The sequence below is a fragment of the Mixophyes fleayi genome, chromosome 9 (genome assembly GCF_038048845.1).
Source record: "Mixophyes fleayi isolate aMixFle1 chromosome 9, aMixFle1.hap1, whole genome shotgun sequence".
Lineage (NCBI taxonomy): Eukaryota > Metazoa > Chordata > Amphibia > Anura > Limnodynastidae > Mixophyes > Mixophyes fleayi.
Genome location: NC_134410.1, coordinates 104,613,985 through 104,634,162, shown reverse-complemented (window position 1 = coordinate 104,634,162; position 20,178 = coordinate 104,613,985). Strand labels below are relative to the sequence as shown.

The 20,178-nt window shown below is 44.7% G+C and overlaps 1 long non-coding RNA gene across 1 annotated transcript in view; it reads left to right on the top strand.

The window, feature by feature from the left end:
* Positions 1–20,178, top strand: part of LOC142100892 (uncharacterized) — a 70,531-nt gene that overhangs the window by 22,521 nt on the left and 27,832 nt on the right. The window lies entirely within an intron of this gene.

Sequence of the window (20,178 nt, the reverse complement as noted above, 5' to 3'; positions counted from 1 at the left end):
CGAGAGTTCATGGCAAAGTGTTGGGAAAAGCTGAAAGTTCTTCCCAAAAGAATACAAGCACTCCCTCATCAGCTAAGACCCTCCGCTCACCGACATACCGACGGCCACAAAATACACCCACCACACCATCCTCATCAATATCCTCAGTAGCGCTCGGAGTTAGCCCGGCATCCCACTTAAGGCTGGATGACTCCGGCACTATTATTGATTCCTCTGAAGAAAGCGTTAGTCCTGCTGCTGCTGTTGCTGCTGCTGGGGGTGAATCGTCATCCCAGAGGCAGGTGAATAAAATGAGCAGTCCTACATTTCAGCAATTAACTGTGAAACAATCCTTTGCGAGGGGAAGCAAATATGACAGCAGTCACCCATTCGCCAAGCGAATCACAGACGCCATGGCTGCAATGTTAGTGTTAGATCTGCGTCCAATCTCCACCATAAACGCAGCTGGTTTTTCACAGTTAATTGAGGTTTTGTGTCCGCGTTACAGAATTCCATCGCGACACCATTTCTCCCGTAAAGCTATTCCACAACTATACCAAAAAGTGTGTAAAAATGTAGAGATTGCGCTGAAAAATGCCATTCTGCCCACTGTTCACTTAACCACAGATATGTGGACAAGTGGAAGTGGCCAAACCAAAGACTATATGACTGTGACAGCCCACTGGGTTGGTCATTCACCTTCACCAGCAGGAACAGCAGCAGCATGTACACCACTACGTAACATTTGTCACAGGCAGGCCACTCTTTGTATCACCGGCTTCACTAACAGGCATACGGCTGACAATTTGTTACGCAAACTGAGAGATGTGATTGATGCATGGCTTATACCACTCGGACTCTCCCCAGGGTATGTCATTTCAGATAACGCCAACAATATAGTGCGAGCATTACAGCTGGGTGATTTCCAACATATTCCCTGTTTTGCTCACACCATCAACTTGGTGGTGCAGAGCTTCCTACGAAACAACCGTGAGGTGCAGGAGATGCTTTCGGTGGCCCGTAAAATTTCAGGCCATTTCAGGCATTCAGCCACAGCATGTAGGAGATTACAGCAGCTCCAAGAGCAGTTTAACTTGCCCTGCCACCAACTTAAGCAAGAGGTGGTAACTCGGTGGAATTCCACCCTGTACATGCTTCAGAGGATGGAGGAACAGCGCAAAGCCATCCAAGCATATTGCACAAGTCATGACATTGGGAAAGGAGGGGGGATGTATTTCACTCTTGCACAGTGGGGAATCCTTTCAGTGCTGTGCAAGGTGCTGAAACCATTTGAAGTTGTGACATGTGAGGTCAGTGCAGACTCTGCTAGTTTGAGCCAAGTCATTCCTTTAATTAGACTATTGGAAAAGCAGCTTGAGAAAATGAAGGAGGAGCTGAAAGCAAGCAATTCAGCAAAGTATGTTGGCCTTGTCGATCAAGTACTTAATTCGCTTCACAATGATCCTCGAGTTATTAAGATCTTGAACTCGGATCAGTACGTTTTGGCCACTGTGCTTGATCCAAGGTTTAAAACCTACATTGAGTCTTTACTTGTAAATGAGCGAGATGTGAACTTTTGCAAGGAGCTATTGCTCAGCAAGTTGGCCGCTGAACTGGGCCTCGGCTTGACGACGTGTCCTCCTTCACTTTCTCAAGCTGTTGCTCGTAAAAAATTAAATTTCCAAAAAAGAAGCAGGGAAGACACAGGGGGCAGACGAGAACAATTTAACATCTGGGCTGGTTTGAAGGATTTTTCAAAAAAAAGTGTCACTTTGCCCATAAGTCCATCCAATATGAGTATAAACATGCAAAGGATGGTGGAGGATTACTTTCAAGAGGTAGTTGATATGGAAATGTCAGACAGTCCCTTTCCTTACTGGGAAGAAAAGCAAGCTATTTGGAAACCCATGTACAAACTTGCTTTGCAATACCTAAGCTGCCCACCCTCCAGTGTGTACTCTGAACGAGTGTTCAGCACAGCAGGGAACTTAGTCAGTGATCGCCGTAGAAGGTTACTTCCCAAAAATGTGGAGAAAATGATGTTTATAAAAATGAACTACATCTTCCACGAGGAAGGCCTTCACCATCCAAGACATGCAAGCACTGACTGTTCTCTAATGGCGGATTCAAGCGGCGATGAATTGATAGTCTGTGATGATGACGATAACACTGATGAGGGTGAGGATGAAGCTGAAGATGATGCCGATAACATCTTTTTAAAACTTTCTATGTAAGTGTAGGGTGCAATCTACCCCCAAAGAGGAAAGGGACTTGTGGCATTTCCATATCACATACCATCTTGAAAGGCTGCTGTTAGGGCAATTTATCCTTAAGGGTAGGGTGTCATAGACAGAGTGACCCTAAACTGGCTTTGTCCATTTTTCATAATATTGTACAGTCTATAATGGCTGAATTTTTGGGTATTTTATACAAGTGGAGGGGGGCCTAGAGAGACAGAAACCAAACTGGCTTTTTCCATGTCAATTAATATTGTACAGTCTATAATGGCTGAATTTTTTGGTATTTTATACAAGTGGAGGGGGGCCTAGAGAGACAGAAACCAAACTGGCTTTCTCCATGTCAATTAATATTGTACAGTCTATAATGGCTGAATTTTTTGGTATTTTATACAAGTGGAGGGGGGCCTTGAGAGACAGAAACCAAACTGGCTTTTTCCATTTCTTTACATATTTAACTATAAGTGTAGGGTGTAATATACATTCAAAGACGATGGCTGCATTGCCAATAAGCATAGATGGAGAGGAAGACAATCTGTTTTGTGTGTAGAATAGGCCTACCAACGAAGAATTAAACTGTTTTTTTGGATGATTTATTACCTCAACAATTAGATTACTTGTCTCTAAAACAGTTGGAGCACTAAATTGGGTTAATTTAGGCCCAAAAACATGGATTTTAAAAAAAAATAGCAAAACAAAACCAAACAAAACCAAAACCAAAACCAAAACACGCAATGGCGGTTTTGCAAAACCAAAACCAAAACCAAAACACGACGGTAATCCAGATCCAAAACCGAATCCAAAACCAAAACACGGGGGTCAGTGACCATCTCTAGTTGAAAGTGACTTGTAGAGAAAATATGAAAACATGTCAGAGAAACATGGTCCTGTGGGGGTTAATGAGTGTAAGTGTTTGTCTTCAAGGTAATCGAGGGGCGTCCAATTGGCCCCTCGGACTGTAGCAGCTTCATTACTTGGGACTACTTTAGCCTAGGAATACATTGTGTGTGTAATTGTATTTATTTTCCATGTACTGTGTTGGAGCATTGTCTGTATCATTGTGAGCTGAGCTGTGTGCAGGGAGTGTGGACAAACAATGTCCTGTGTCTTTTACATATTGCCCCAATACAATACATTTTAATAATTGGAAAGTTTGTTATTTTTCCTTGAAAAACCTATTTACTTTTTTGCTTCAGCTCATTAATACCAAACCCAACAAGTAGCTTCTGTGCAGCCGCTGAGTGATGTTACAGGACTGAGCTTCTGACACTGATCCCAGGACGTGTCTGTACCTACTGACTGTTATGTGACAGATGACGGGGAACTATATGATTGTATGGAGGATCCTACATAGTGCAATCAGATGGTGACTTAATTCTTGTAAAATGTAATCTATATTTTTAGTAATGTGTTTTTCTCTCCATCCTTCTGTTCTCTGTGCAGTGATAATGCCAACCCCACCTGTCATCATTACTACACCGTCTACCACAATCCCGGTATCTGCAGAAACCACAGCTCCTGCTCCTACAGGTAAGTACATTAATGGGCTACACACCTGCATTGCATGTAATTGTCAGGTACAATGGGTGTATTTGGATGTTATATTCCTGGTTCCCCTGAGCTGTATTAGGATGACATCCTCTTTATGGTTATAATTCTTAAAATATCAAAGCTTTCAGATGTCTCAAACTCTACTCCTGATGTAATGTTAATATAACAAGTACTCTAATAATACCAAACAAAGATTTAGATTACTAAAAACTATCTACACACAGATCCCATCATTCAAACCTTTTAGTTGTTATCTAATTGTCTGCATCTTGTTTAGTGTGTGGGTCACACAAGAGCAATTACTATTTAATACAACTGGAAAACTTGTCTACAGTCGTCCAAATTTCTGTCAAAGTTTGGAAAAAAAAGAAATATAAAACGCCATCTGGTAAAACTTGCAGGAAGGTATAAGTAAAGAAGTGAGTCCTCAGATGGTGACCAACCCCCTTATTTTACATTTTGTTGACCGTTCAGCCTAGAATAGTGGAATCAGTGCGGTACTGTGTAGATAATGAGATGTAATTGATGGTAGATTATATGAAATCTGACCGACGGTTCTCCATGGCCGGGGTACAGACCTCTGCTTATATCCCATCTCTCTGCACCGTCCTCTATATACATCTAATACTAACGTATGACATATATGATGTGATTTATCCCACCTGCTCCCACTACATCCGATCTATACTAGTAACCTATTTTTCTGTATTAAGATCTTTGTGCTGAACTTATTGTTCTTAGGGAGCAGCAGGACGGGTATAATTGTTGCTGGTTGCTTGGTCCTGGGCCTGGTCCTGATTCTGGTCATGTTCCAGATGTACCATTCCGGTTACTTCAGAAGACTGCTCACAAAGGTGGGTATGGGTAATCACCTGGGACTAAGTAGGACTAGGTTCAGGGGGGTTATTTATGTAAGTAGAGGAGATCATGTATGTAAATAGCATGTGGTGGCTGATTATGACTGTGGATAGATCCTCTAGCTGAGCATATAGAAAACCACATCGCACAATAAATCTTCTAGGGCGCACATCTGCTTTACAGAACCACACAATAATAAATATATAACACATACATGAACGTATGTTCCATCTGCCTTTATAGCGGTATTGTTTCTTCTATATTCATCTTTTTACATGTCTACATGAAGCTGGGCAACTTCTGGGCAGGTATTTAATGCATGTAAACATCCCATGTAAATGGCAGGAGCACTGTGCTCAGGGCTGCCAACTCTGTAATGAAAAACAAGCCCAAACCAATACTAAAAAGCCCAAAAAAAAGCCCAACTTACAGGGGACCGTCCTTTTCTATAACACTAATTTCTACACTGAATCTCCATTTACAGAATCTTTATAAACACAAGAGGACACATTTATACACTGATAGGGCAAATGAAAACGCAAATACTGTAATTTAGGACACTGGTATGTCTATACCACATAGCCCCATGATATAACAGTATAAGCAGTCTTCTGACATGAGCAGCTTACTGAATGGGAGGGGAGGGTGTTATATAGTGTTACCTGCTATAAGTGCAGCGATTGTGTGTCTGTCACAGCACTTATCTCAGTAGGTTGCTGTAGATCCGTCTTCCTGTGATTAATTCCTCGTCCTCTTCTGACTCCGCCCACCCACAAAGCGCCACTTCATTGGAGGAATTCGCTGCACAACCCGCCCACAAAAAAAACCCTGAATGCACCAATCACAAAATGGTAACAGAGGGAAAAAAAACCCCAAAAAACGATTATGCAGCCTGAACGTGGAGAACGTGTCCAAGCCCAAAAACAAGCTACCCGCGGCAGTGAAAAAAACACTGCAACTTCACAAAAAAAGAAGCCCAATTCTGCTTGTTATAAGCGACATGGGCAACTATGGCACACGCTCACTGTGCTCCTGAGACCATGTGACATCGTCACACTGTAAGGCTGCTGGTTTCAGCTCAAAATGCTGATTGGCTCCAAAAGATCACATGGGATGAGTATCGTGGGGGGAATTCAAGGCGTCTGTGAGACATTTCATGGTGGAGATTTGAATAAAAACACTGAGAAGAACAAGTTATAGTATAATCAGGAACGCTGCTACCTGGGATCCGGAGGGTGGAGGGTTCCCTGACGTCTGCATCACTTCAGCCACCAATCCCCTCCCACTACTAATGCCAGCTGCCCACTCCTGGTAACTGCCCATGTGACCGCACCACTGTGTGTATGTAATGGGGTTGACAGATGTCCAAATGTCCCCTCACTTTACTGATTAATTTAAACCATACATTGGGCTGTGGAAGGGATCCTTGGACAGTGGCAGGAAGTTGGACTGTGCTTCCATTATTTTTGTAGTGACTGGATGTCAGTGATTGTTGCAGTCTTGCACTGAATGTCATTGCATGATAGAAATATTTATTTTATTTACTTTTTCTGTTTTACTGCAAAACACAGACGAGCCACGACAGAAACCGTGACCTTGGAGACCCCTCCCCATTCATCACAACATCTGTGTAATTCCGGTTTCTATTCAGTGGGGATCTGGAATACATTCTTCTGTGGCCTTATCAGTGAACAATGTGAGATAAGATCTTACTGGACTGAAGTGTTGCGCTTTTTAAAAACCTAAAGGAAAGGTTGCTTAAGCTATATTTATGTACACATAAAGAGACATTTTAAGGGATGTATGATCCCTTAAAATGATGTATGTGTAAATATTTTAATGGAGGAACATTATCTGTGAACCTGATCAGTACTGGAATACTGCAGAGGACATGCTAGCAGCAGCCCTGTATGTCTGTCATGTATCATGTATGTATGTCACATATGTATGTCATGTATCAGGTATTTATTTGTTGCTGCCAAACATAATATGTTTCAATAAATAATGTGGATACCAGCAGAAAAATGACTTGTTGGTTTTGTAGTTGGTTTTGTACGAGTAATGATGCCCCTTCCCAGGCAGCCAATTGATACCATCGGCATAGGTGGTGTGCGCCCCCAAGTGGTACAGTCCGTTCAGGTTGGCATGGTGGCAGCTGGTATACCACCATCCACCCTTGTACATTAGTTTGCATAGGTGTCATTGTCTTGGTCCTTTGTAGAGAACTTCGTATTGTTCAAGTCTGACATGGAATCCCCTATAAAACAACACAAACCATAGGAGATATGGGATACTTTTCTCAAACCACCAGCAAAGGGTTAAAGGGGGCATTGCACCCTCAGATGACTTTAAATATTGACTCGCATGCACCCCGTTGCGACTTTTACTAACTTTTACTTTATTGTTCTGACTTCCTTGTGTTTATCAGCAGTGTCTTTATTTTTATGACCCTTGACATGACACCCTGGATACAGTTGCACGCAGCGAGCCCACGTTACGTTCTTGCAGTCAGTGACAGAAAGAATATAGTGTCTGAATATAGGCATGATGGCACAAACGAAGGAGAAACGGTTTAGCCTCTATATTTTGTGGCTATTTTACAGTTGGCGTATTTGCGCTCCTAACAAGCGTAGGAAAAGACGCACATAAAATGCAATTAAATTCAGACGCCTCCACATCTGTTATTTTTCCATGTCAAAGTCTGATGGGAATCGTAGTTTCTTGCAGTAGTCCTAATGGAAGTGTCAAACAATGCAAACAGATGGCCGCAACTTGATATAATATGTCTGCAACGCTAATGATTTAAATACTATCAGCTGGAGGGGTCAATACACGATCAGCCAATCAGAAACCGCTAGATATCACTGTAACGGTTGGCTTCAGGTATAGTTGTATTATTACAACTTTCTTTATGTCACATAATGCAGATATTCTCCTATAGCAGTTTATAGAAATTCGCCAAACCGTATCTCACCTGCGTCGCCCTCCTTGTATTCTCTAAGTAATAACTGGTATTTCTCGGTCTCATCCATGATTTTGAAGTGCGCGTACTTGGCAAACGTCTTTTTGTTTTCAAAGTCTTGTAGATCAATGCGCAGTTCCCACGTGCCTTTATGAGCAAGAAAAAGCTAGATTAAAAAATAGCGTGAGAGCTCCCCACGTACTTTAGAGATCCTATCAAGAATATGAAACCTTGGCTTCATTTTTAGTAGCAATCCCTACCCTGGCGGGCCGTGGATGTGACTGAAAGGACCCAGATATTCTTTTAACGTTGTGAGAATTGAGACGTTGAGGTGTCAGTGAGATTGTTACATGGAGCAGAACCCATTGATAAGGAGAGTTTGTTTTAGTATGTAGACCTATCTCTTATTACCTGATGAAGTTTTTTTATGGATATTATCGTTCCCCAGCCAAAATTCATTCATACGGCTTCCAAACCCTCTCTTGTAAGCGTCCCAGTCACGGAAGAAATCCACCTACCCGTCCCAGCGCCTCTGGAAGACCTACAGGAAGGAGAGAAGAGATATTTATAGACCACCTGCTCAGTGTGCTAGGTATTGGTGTAGTGATCTGATTACATGAAGGCACACTCTACAACAGTTTTGTATCCCCACATAAGAAATAAGTACCGTTTAATTAATGTCTAAAGGAACATGGCCTGTTGTTTAGGTAGGCCGAGTTGCTTGTTCCCTGTCTGTATTTGCACAGTGCAAACACTAAAAGGTGCAAAAATGGTCTTGGGGCTCCGGTCTTCAGGTTCTCTCCAAAAGAGGTAGGGTTCCTTTATACCCTGATCCCAGGAGAGCAAGGCCGTACCTCCCAGCATTTAGGATCACGAAATCGGGACAAAATAAACCAGCCCCCATTTTACCTAAACTACACCCACAAATGCGTATATTTGGATAAAGCTCCACCTACTTTTGGTTACGCCCCATCCCTTTTGCAGCTCACGAATCGGGATGTACCACCAATATCGGGACTGTTGGGAGGTATACGTTTACCCAGGGGTTGGCTGAAAATTTTCCCCTCCTGGAAACCTATTGACCACACCGATCCGGCTAGACTTAGGGAGAAGAACTCATTAGGTACAGACCCGCAGCCCAATGGTTTCTTGAAGAATAGCATGAAAAATAGGAAATGTACACACTTAAAGTTAAAATTAAATAAACAAGTACATCCACAGAGAGTCTGCAGCTGGAATAGAGGGGGGTAAATGTATCAAGCTGCGAGTTTCCAGCGGGTTTGAAAAGTGGAGATGTTGCCTATATCAACCAATTAGATCTTGGCTGTCTTCTTGTAGAATGTACTAAATAAATGATGACTAGAATCTGATTGTTTGCAATAGGCAACATCTCCACTTAGCAAAACTCGCAGTTTGGTAAGTGTGTTAGGGAATTTAGACTGTAAGCTCCAATGGGACAGGGACTGATGTGAGTGAGTTCTCTGTACAGGGCTGCGGAATTAGTGGCGCTATATAAATAACTGATGATGATACAAAGACTTGATGAATCAAGCCCTATGTTCTTGCCCTTCCAAAAGGCCAGGGCACCTGTTACTCCCGTTCTGATGATAACATTCTATGAAAAGTAAATGTCATCTGTAAATTCTGTCTGTCCAAATTCCCAGGACTTATAATCCATCCTCCATCGTCAGTGTCCATATCACACAGGACCTTCATGGACTGGCTGCCATCCGGGTATATGGTGTACCAGTCACTCAGCGCTGTCCCTTGGTTCTGCAGCTCCTTACAGCTCCTTGCAGCTGACAGATAAAGACCAATAAAATAATTTCAACTCCAAGAGAAACATCTAACACACGTGACCGCTGAGAGTTTATAATTATTTTGGTATTGATTAGTTGCATTGACTATTTTAGTGAGTTTAGACAATGATTACTGGGGAAATTGTGTCTGGAAAGGGTGTGTGGTTTACAGGACGGCATAATAGCACCAGCTGTTATGTATTTATTTGAAGATACAGTTTAAGTAAACTCCCAACATGTCTGATTGATATTTTAGGACATGCCCCTAACACAATGCACCCTAAATAGCAGATCCGGGGATAAATGTATCAAGCTGCGAGTTATCTGTGGGTTTGAAAAAGTGATGTAGCATCAGATTCAAATTATAGCTAGAATCTGGTTGCTATAGACAACATCTCCACTTTTTAAACCCGCTCGCAGCTCGGTGCATTTACTCTCCGGCCGCAGACTCTCTGTGGATATACTGTATATATTATTAATAAGATTCACCTCACTCACCATATAATGACTCTGTCCTGCCACTTTCTCCTTTCTCTCCTGTGGGATAGAAACACAAATCTATTAGATTGAATTCCAAATAACACAATGTCCGTGATACAATATGTAGGTACAGTATTAGTATTTGCCATTGGTTTTTACAGGGTTCAAATTTGTTGCATCTAGTATACGTATCCTTAAGTGTCATAAGGTACGTCTGCTCAATATAACTGAGAATAAGGTAAAAATAATCTACAAAACTAGTCTGACGGGGGATTTTTAAAACATTTAAATGCATAAGAAGTGGCTTAGCATAAACCTATTGTTAATGCATAAATAAATACTCTAGGGGGTATTTAGTAAATATGAACACAGGGGGTAATTGATAAACACTTCCCATCACCTGGGGTACATGTTAGTGTTTTATCTCAGTGGTGGAAATAAGTGTCAGTGGTTGCTGATTGATGTGAAGTTGTCCTTTCTCACATTCACAGTGGAGGCCGCTATTTTTGTGGGCAAAATCAATGTTCAACCTATCAGTTCACTGGGAACGAGTCAGGTGGTTGAGGTCAGTGGCACAAAGTTTCCACCAGAGTATTGCTTTGCCAGCCAGCCCAGGAAGCCTCTGCACGGGCGTGACGCAGCATTGCTGGCTCACACATGCACAGTGGAACTGGAACTTGTCTTCCAGTTCAGCTTTCTTAAAAAAAAAAAAAGTAAGTTAACTTATAAATAATTCCCTGGGACTCCAGTGGGTGGGGGATGTATTTAAATAATTAAAGCTCCTTTTTCCCACAATTTCCCCTGCTGAGATGGCAATATCAATAAGAGGACGGTGGTGTTAGTTGTGCCACTGTTGTCCATAGTAAATAGGTTTCCTCATGCTTTTGCGCCGTCAGAAATTCATCAAAATTCTTTGCAGTGTGGTCTACTATTGACATTATTGGGAGAACTTTAGACTTTCCATTGATGAAGAATACAAGTCTCTTTGTGGCTGTCTGATAATTACAGCCTACACAAGCTGAAAGATCTTTGTAAAGGGCTTTAATGTTTTGTACCCAGAAGCAGGGGTTGGCTGGCAGACTATAGCCTGGGGGACAAGCACAGCACTGTTCCATAAGTTTGAGGACCATCCTTAAAGGGTGGTTTTCGGTACAATATTTATTTATCAATACAAAAAGAGTGTTTTTAGTGTTCCTTAACGCAGCAATACTTTATTATTATAAATAATAAATCTTGAATAATAAAAATAAATTATGCAACAAAAAACAAACCTCACTTCATATTGCATATATTTTATTTGTTCTTTCTCCCTACAGCACTTTTTTTTTAACATACCTGACTAATTATAATGGGATTTATTAAAATGCAAAAAGCCAGTTTACTTTAAAACCGAATGTTTTTGTCAGCAAAATGGCTTGTTTTTGTTTCGCCCTGTATACTATTGGAGTTATTCATTGTTTTATCGTTAACCTAGACCAAATAATATTAGGGGTGGTACTGGGAGGAGGAGCAGAACACTAGGGGGTATCGGCAACTTTGCAGGAGACATTTAAAGGAGCTATGGCTTGCAAAGGTAAGTTTGTCTTTACAAGTAGTCATTGCCGTTTTAAATTTCCCCTGCAAAGACGCCGATTTCCGTTGACTTGTAGAAATCGGAGCTTCATACATTTACCCCCCATGTGTTAATCTGACATCCTGGTCCAGAGCTGGATTAAGGCTCTAGTGGGTCCGGAGCACTTTAGATAGGGGGTCCCTATGATGAAACATGGCTATCATTTTAGACAAATACACAAGCAATACTGTGTGCACGCAGTTCTGCCTTCATGAACAGTACACTGTGAAGCGGGACATACCTCCCAACTGTCCTTGTAGTCAAATCAAATCCTGACTAAGCGACAGTCACCCAAATCTGGGACTGTCCCACCAGATTCAGGACAGTTGGCAGATTATCCTGCTCTCTCCTACCTGTTCTTCTTACTTTCACCACTTCTGGATGCTGATTTCTTTAGCTCATTTGCTGATTTTCTGGATCCTGGAATGTTGGATGCCTTATTTGGGAAAAAAATGGGTATGCAAAATTAAGAAAATTCCAACCAGTCCTGGGGGTAAATGTATCAAGCTGAGAGTTTCTCGGCGGGTTTAAAAAACCTGTCACGGCCTCAAGCGATAGCAGGTCTTTACAATGCGAATCCTAGGGTCTGCACAGTTTAGCGCTACACCAACAGGGCGCGGAGTCTAACGAGCAGACGGTGTTCGCCAGGAACTGCCCCTGCTAGAGTACTGCGCGAGGCCCTCTTGGGAAGTTTGGAACCCAGCAGGTAGAATAGCAGGTATTAGAATAGAATGTCAGCCTTGCAGACGAGTAGTAGCAGGTACGAGAGTAGAGTGTCAGCTTTGCAGACTAGTGGAATAGATGGTTGGTACCTTAACGGAGTGTCAGCTTGCAAACGAGTATAGTAGCAGGTACGTGAGTAGAGTGTCAGCTTTGCAGACTAGTAGAATAGATGGTTGGTACCTGAATGGAGTGTCAGCTTTGCAGACGAGTAGCAGGTACGTGAGTAGAGTGTCAGCTTTGCAGACTAGTAGAATAGAGGGTTGGTACCTGAACGGAGTGTCAGCTTTGCAGACGAGTATAGTAGCAGGTACGTGAGTAGAGTGTCAGCTTTGCAGACTAGTAGAATAGATGGTTGGTACCTGAACGGAGTGTCAGCTTTGCAGATGAGTAGCAGGTACGTGAGTAGAGTGTCAGCTTTGCAGACTAGTAGAATAGATGGTTGGTACCTGAACGGAGTGTCAGCTTTGCAGATGAGTAGCAGGTACGTGAGTAGAGTGTCAGCTTTGCAGACTAGTAGAATAGATGGTTGGTACCTGAACGGAGTGTCAGCTTTGCAGACGAGTATAGTAGCAGGTACGTGAGTAGAGTGTCAGCTTTGCAGACTAGTGGAATAGATGGTTGGTACCTGAACGGAGTGTCAGCTTTGCAGACGAGTATAGTAGCAGGTATGTGAGTAGAGTGTCAGCTTTGCAGACTAGTAGAATAGATGGTTGGTACCTGAACGGAGTGTCAGCTTTGCAGACGAGTAGCAGGTACGTGAGTAGAGTGTCAGCTTTGCAGACTAGTGGAATAGATGGTTGGTACCTGAACGGAGTGTCAGCTTTGCAGACGAGTATAGTAGCCAGGTCTAAGGTACCGAAAAGGCAACTGAGGAACAGGCACTGAGGGTTTGGAGGAAGTGACTTTTGTATTTGGCGCCAGGATTGCCTGGCCAATAGGAGGACAGGCATAGATTTCATAATTTGCGGGTCTGCGCATGCGCAGACCCGAATCCAAGATGGAGGAGCCCGGGACGGAGCGGACCGCCGGAGGCAGGTAAGTTTGCCGGGGGTCGGGTGAGCTGCCCGATACCCCGGCGGGTGACAGTAATCCCCCCTTTAAAGACGGGCACCGCATGTCTACTGCAGGGTTTAGTAGGAAACTTTTTATGAAATTTGTCCACCAAGCGAGGAGCGTGAACATCGGAGGCACGAACCCAGGAGCGTTCCTCAGGACCGAAGCCATTCCAGTCCACCAGATATTTTAGACCGCCTTTACAATACTTGGAGTCTAGCTTCATACAAGGAACTCTGAGGCGTATATTTTTGGTGGAGAGCCACACCCGATCTCCAACTTTGAAGACAGGGAGTACCCGACGTCTCTTATCAGCAGCCAATTTGTATCGTGTAGAGGACTTTTTGAGACAAGATCTTACTTGAGTCCAAATAGAGAGAAAGTTGCGGTAAAGTAGATGTCACTCACCGGACTGTGAGTGCTACTTCTCGTGTGTTTAGGAACCGTGGCCGTCCACCATCCTGAGGGTCTGCGCATGTGCAGCCCTTTCAAACATTCAGTACATGTCCCTTTTAGTTAATTGGCTGATCAGGCAACACTCCCTATTTAAAGCACCTGTGGTCAATACCTCGTTGCCTGATCTTGGAGTCTCATACCCCATGAGTCTCTGAAGGTGTTCCTGTGTTTCCTCCTGCTGATTCCTGTTGTTCGTTTGTGGTTTCCAGACCACTTCAACTCTCCCGTGTTTCATCGTGACTGCACCAGCTGATTCCTATCCGCTGTCTCCGTGCTTCTACAGTTTCCAAACCACTTCAACTCTCCTGTGTTTCATCGTGACTGCACCAGCTGATTCCTATCCGCTGCCTCTGTGCTTCTACAGTTACCAAACCACTTCAACTCTCCTGTGTTTCATCGTGACTGCACCAGCTGATTCCTATCCGCTGTCTCCGTGCTTCTACAGTTTCCAAACCACCTCAACTCTCCCGTGTTTCATCGTGACTGCACCAGCTGATTCCTATACGCTGTATCCGTGCTTCTACAGTTTCCAAACCACCTCAACTCTCCCGTGTTTCATCGTGACTACACCAGCTGATTCCTATCCGCTGCCTCCGTGCTTCTACAGTACCCTGCTCACCTCAACTCTCCCGTGTTTCATCGTGACTACACCAGCTGATTCCTATCCGCTGCCTCCGGGTTTCTGTAGTATCCTGCTCATCGCAACTCTCCAGTGCTTATCGTGTCTGCAGCCAGCCGATCTGCTGTCTCCGTGTTCTACAGTGTTCCTGCTTGTGTCAACTCGCCTGTCTGCATCGGATCAACGCCCCGCTGCTTTCATCTCAGCTAGACCGCCTCAACTCTCCCGTGTTCTCCAGGTGTCCAGTTCTATATACTACAGCTTCCTGAGTATTGTTTTATTCCTTGCTGGTCTACCTACCGTGCGCTGCACCTACTTGGTTACCGCTTCCACCCTCCTGGGACTTCGCATTCCTGCCGGCCTCCAGCCGTTCAGGTATCCCTGCACCTCTCTCGGACAGCCTGCTCTCCTGAACCACGGTATGCATACTTCTCATCGACTGTGCTGGTGTATTGCATATCTAGCTGGACTGAGTTGTTCTCCTCCAGAGTTTCCTATCCACTGAGACTACTGCTATCATTTGACTGTGTTTCCTTTTAGCCTGGATAGTTCTTGTGACTTTGTATATTTGTGCAGTGCTGCTCAGTTATTATTATTTTGTGCCTATCATCGTGGGATCAAGTTCAGTGTGCCCGTGTATACTCTGCATTGCATTTATCTCCCCGTGCTCCTCCTCACATATATATTTCAGTGGTACAACTTGCTAGAGGCAGACCACTGTTCCCTGTTTCCTGAGTCACCTGTTTCCAGTATCCTTTCACATAGCAGTGGTACAACTTGCTAACGCAGACCACTGACTCCCCGGATACCTTCACCTGGATTCCTTTCCTTCACCCAGACAGCGGTACAACTTGCTATACGCAGACCGCTGACTCTCATCACCTCCTCGTTACTTCTGGACATTCCTCCTCACTATAGCAGTGGTACAACTTGCTATCCGCAGACCACTGACTACCCTCACGTTTCCTTGTCCATCCAGTTCCTCGTGTACAGTTATCTACCTATTACCAGTGCTGCTAGTCATAGACTTTCCTCGAGCATTCTCTTACCATCTGCTGTCTCCTGTTCCGTGATCACCCCGCTACGAGAGTACCATATTACCAACTATACTGCTCTGGTAAGTCCATCATCTGCTGATACCTGGGTAAAGACTCCTAGTGCCCGTGACAGTAGGTCTGCAGCAGGCACCTGGGTGGGTGGGAGAGGTGTGAATTTAGGGAGAGAAGGGTGATGCCCATAAACCACCAGAAAGGGAGACTTGGAGGTGGACTCATGGAAGGCATTGTTGTGAGAGAATTCAGCCCATGGTAAGAGATCTACCCAGTTGTCCTGGTTAGCAGAGGAGAACATTCTGAGATAAGTCTCTAAATCCTGGTTCACGCGTTCAGTCTGCCCGTTAGATTGTGGGTGGTAAGCTGACGATAGATTCAACTTGATTCCCAATAGTTTGCAGAGAGACCTCCAGAATCTGGAAACAAACTGAACGCCTCGGTCTGATACTATTTCGAGAGGACAGCCGTGCAGACGGAATATCTCCTTGACAAAGTGATAAGCTAGGATGGGTGAGGAGGGCAGACCAGGAAGTGGGATGAAGTGGGCCATTTTGGAGAAGCGATCGACCACGACCCAAATGACTGTACAATTCTTGCTAGATGGAAGATCGGTTATGAAGTCCAGACTGATATGGGTCCAGGGTACCAGAGGAAGTGGCAGAGGTAAAAGTTGACCGGCAGGACGTTGATGAGAAGATTTACTTTGTGTACAGGTACTACAGGAAGAGACGAAGTCCTTGATATCAGAGTTTAGACTGGGCCACCAATAATTCCTGGACACTAATTCTGTGGTCTTGCAGATGCCTGAGTGACCAGAGAAAATGGTAGAATGGAAGTGTTTCAAGAACTTATGGCGGAGTCTAGGAGGTACAAAGGTTTTCCCAGCAGGAGGAACAAGGATTTGAGCTGCGTAGAAGACACCAGACATTTAGGGTCCAGGATAGGATAAGATGGGTCATCTTCAGAAAGTACATGCGCAGGAAACGCACGGGAGAGAGCGTCAGCCCTTTTATTCCTACTCCCAGGCTTGAAGGTAATCCGGAGCTCAAAGCGGGAAAAGAACAAGGACCAGCGTGCCTGTCTGGGGTTTAAGCATTGTGCAGTTTGGAGGTATAGAAGATTTTTATGGTCGGTGAAGATTGTAACCGGGTGTCTTGCCACTTCAAGAAGATACCGCCATTCCGTCAGGGCCACTTTGATTGCCAACAACTCCTTATCCCCTATGGCGTAATTCTTCTCCGCTGGAAGGAATTTTCTTGAATAGAAGGCACAAGGGTGGAATTGACCTTGGGGAGATTTTTGCGAGAGTACTGCTCCAATGCCCACGTTAGATGCATCAACCTCTAGAAAAAATGGAGAAAAGGAGTTGGGTTGCCTGAGAATAGGTGCTGAAGCAAAAGCCTTTTTAAGGAAGTCGAAAGCTTCTACCGCGGTCGATGGCCAGGATTTAGGGTTGGAACCCTTCCGGGTAAGAGCCACAATGGGTGCTACAATGGTGGAATAGCCAAGGATGAAACGCCTGTAATAATTGGTGAAGCCAAGGAATCGCTGGATAGGTTTCAAGCCCAATGGAAGGGGCCACTCCAAGATTGCCTTCACCTTGTCTGGGTCCATTTGTAGTTTAGAACCGGATACGATGTAACCCAAGAATGGTATCTGGTCGAGTTCGAAGGAGCACTTCTCCAGTTTACAGAACAAATGGTTTTGACGTAGCCTGGAAAGCACTACTGCCACGTGGAGACGATGAGATGTGAGGTTAGAAGAGAATATTAGAATATTGTCTAAGTATACAACGACACAAACATAGAGCAGATCTCTTAATATTTCATTAACAAAACTTTGGAATACAGCAGGTGCGTTGCAAAGACCAAATGGCATTACTAGATATTCGTAATGACCATCATGTGTATTAAATGCCGTCTTCCACTCGTCTCCGGCTCTGACCCGAATAAGATTGTAAGCGCCTCTTAGGTCTAGTTTGGTGAAGACACGAGCCCCCTTGATCCGATCGAAGAGCTCAGTGATGAGTGGGATGGGATAACGGTTCTTTATTGTTATAGCATTCAATCCACGATAGTCAATGCATGGTCTCAACGAGCCGTCCTTTTTTTTCACGAAGAAAAACCCTGCTCCTGCAGGGGATGAAGAAGGCCTGATAAACCCACGTAGAAGATTCTCCTTAACATACTCTGACATAGAGGAGGTCTCAGGTAAAGATAACGGGTATACTCGCCCTCGTGGAGGAATCTTCCCGGGCAGGAGTTCAATGGGACAGTCCCATGAGCGATGAGGTGGTAGATGTTCGGAGCGAACTTTATCAAACACATCCAGGAAGGAATGATAGTGCTTGGGTAGAGTTGTGGATCGAGGTGAAGTAGAAATGGCTCGGAGAGGTCGCACTCGAGTGAGACACTTCTGGAAGCACACCGAACCCCAAGAGAGAAGTTGAGAGGTGGACCAATTTATCTGTGGAGAGTGTTGCTGAAGCCAGGGTAGGCCCAGGATAATGGGAGTTGTAGTAGAGGGAAGCACATGGAAAGTGATTTCTTCACGATGAAGTGCTCCAACTTGCAAGACGATAGGTTTGGTGCGAAGATCCACAGTACCATTAGCAATTCGGGAGCCGTCTATGGCGGTGATGGAAAGAGGAATCTCCAATGGCACCGTTGGTATGGAAGCCTGTGAAACCAAAGAAAAAGAAATAAAATTCCCAGCTGCTCCTGAATCCAAGAGGGCAGATGTATGAATGGGACCTGAGGGCCCGTAGAGGATAACAGGAAAAGAACAGATATTGGGAGTTTTACTGGAAGGAGAGGTTTTGGAAAGCCCTAATCTGACCTCTCCGGAGCAGGTTAGGGTCTGGCATTTCCCGGCCTCTTGGAGCAGGAGTTCAAGAGATGTCCAGGATCAGCGCAGTATAGGCACAGCTTGTTCTTGAGCCTCCTGTCACGTTCCTCTGGGGTCAGACGAGAGCGCCCAATTTGCATGGGCTCATCCTCCGACACCGGACGGGAAAAGTGAGGTGCAGGTCTGGTCGGTATACGCCGGGAAGCATCCTTCTTAGAAGACCTCTCGCGAAAATGAAGGTCCACCCTGTTGCAAAGCGAAATCATAGCTTCAAGTGTGGGGGGTAACTCCTGTGAAGCCAAGGCGTCTTTGATTTTATCGGATAGATCCTGCCAGAAGGTGGCCACTAAAGCATCATTGTTCCAGCGCAGTTCAGAAGACAATGTTTAAAACTGGATGACATATTTAGCCACTGAGCGGGAACCTTGACGAAGGCGGAGGATGCTAGATGCTGCTGAGGTGACTCTTCCGGGTTCATCAAATATTCTACGAAACGCTGCTCTGAAAGCAGCACTGTCCGCCAGTAGAGGATCATCATGTTCCCAAAGGGGTGAAGCCCAGGCTAAAGCCTGGCCTGACAGGAGTGATATGAGATAAGCCACCTTGGACCGCTGAGTGGGAAAGTTCTGTGGCTGGAGTTCAAACTGTATTAAACACTGGTTCAGGAAACCCCAGCATAATTTGGGGTCCCCGTCAAACTTAGAGGGAGTTGGGAGGCGCAAAGTAGAATTAACGGGAAGAGGAGCCACAGGTTCTGGAGGATTTGCCGCTTGGACAACTGGAGGTCCTTGGACAGCATCGAGTCGAGCAGCAAGGCTTTGGAATCCTTGTAGGAGCTGTCGCTGAATCGAATACTGTTGCTCCACTCGGTTGAGTAAATGCTGCAACATATCTTTTGCCGAGGGTTCTACGTTGGGATCCGTCATGGTAAGAAAAAGTCTGGCCTGTTCCTACTGTCACGGCCTCAAGCGATAGCAGGTCTTTACAATGCGAATCCTAGGGTCTGCACAGTTTAGCGCTACACCAACAGGGCGCGGAGTCTAACGAGCAGACGGTGTTCGCCAGGAACTGCCGCAAGGCAGTATGGTCTTAGCTGCGTCTTGCTCGCAGGTCGCGGCCCCTGCTAGAGTACTGCGCGAGGCCCTCTTGGGAAGTTTGGAACCCAGCAGGTAGAATAGCAGGTATTAGAATAGAATGTCAGCCATGCAGACGAGTAGTAGCAGGTACGAGAGTAGAGTGTCAGCTTTGCAGATTAGTAGAATAGATGGTTGGTACCTGAACGGAGTGACAGCTTTGAAGACGAGTATAGTAGCAGGTACGTGAGTAGAGTGTCAGCTTTGCAGACTAGTAGAATAGATGGTTGGTACCTGAACGGAGTGTCAGCTTTGCAGACGAGTAGCAGGTACGTGAGTAGAGTGTCAGCTTTGCAGACTAGTAGAATAGATGGTTGGTACCTGAACGGAGTGTCAGCTTTGCAGATGAGTATAGTAGCAGGTAGGTGAGTAGAGTGTCAGCTTTGCAGACTAGTGGAATAGATGGTTGGTACCTGAACGGAGTGTCAGCTTTGCAGACGAGTATAGTAGCAGGTACGTGAGTAGAGTGTCAGCTTTGCAGACTAGTAGAATAGATGGTTGGTACCTGAACTGAGTGTCAGCTTTGCAGACGAGTAGCAGGTACGTGAGTAGAGTGTCAGCTTTGCAGACTAGTGGAATAGATGGTTGGTACCTGAACGGAGTGTAAGCTTTGCAGACGAGTATAGTAGCAGGTACGTGAGTAGAGTGTCAGCTTTGCAGACTAGTAGAATAGATGGTTGGTACCTGAACGGAGTGTCAGCTTTGCAGACGAGTAGCAGGTACATGAGTAGAGTGTCAGCTTTGCAGACTAGTGGAATAGATGGTTGGTACCTGAACGGAGTGTCAGCTTTGCAGACGAGTATAGTAGCCAAGTCTA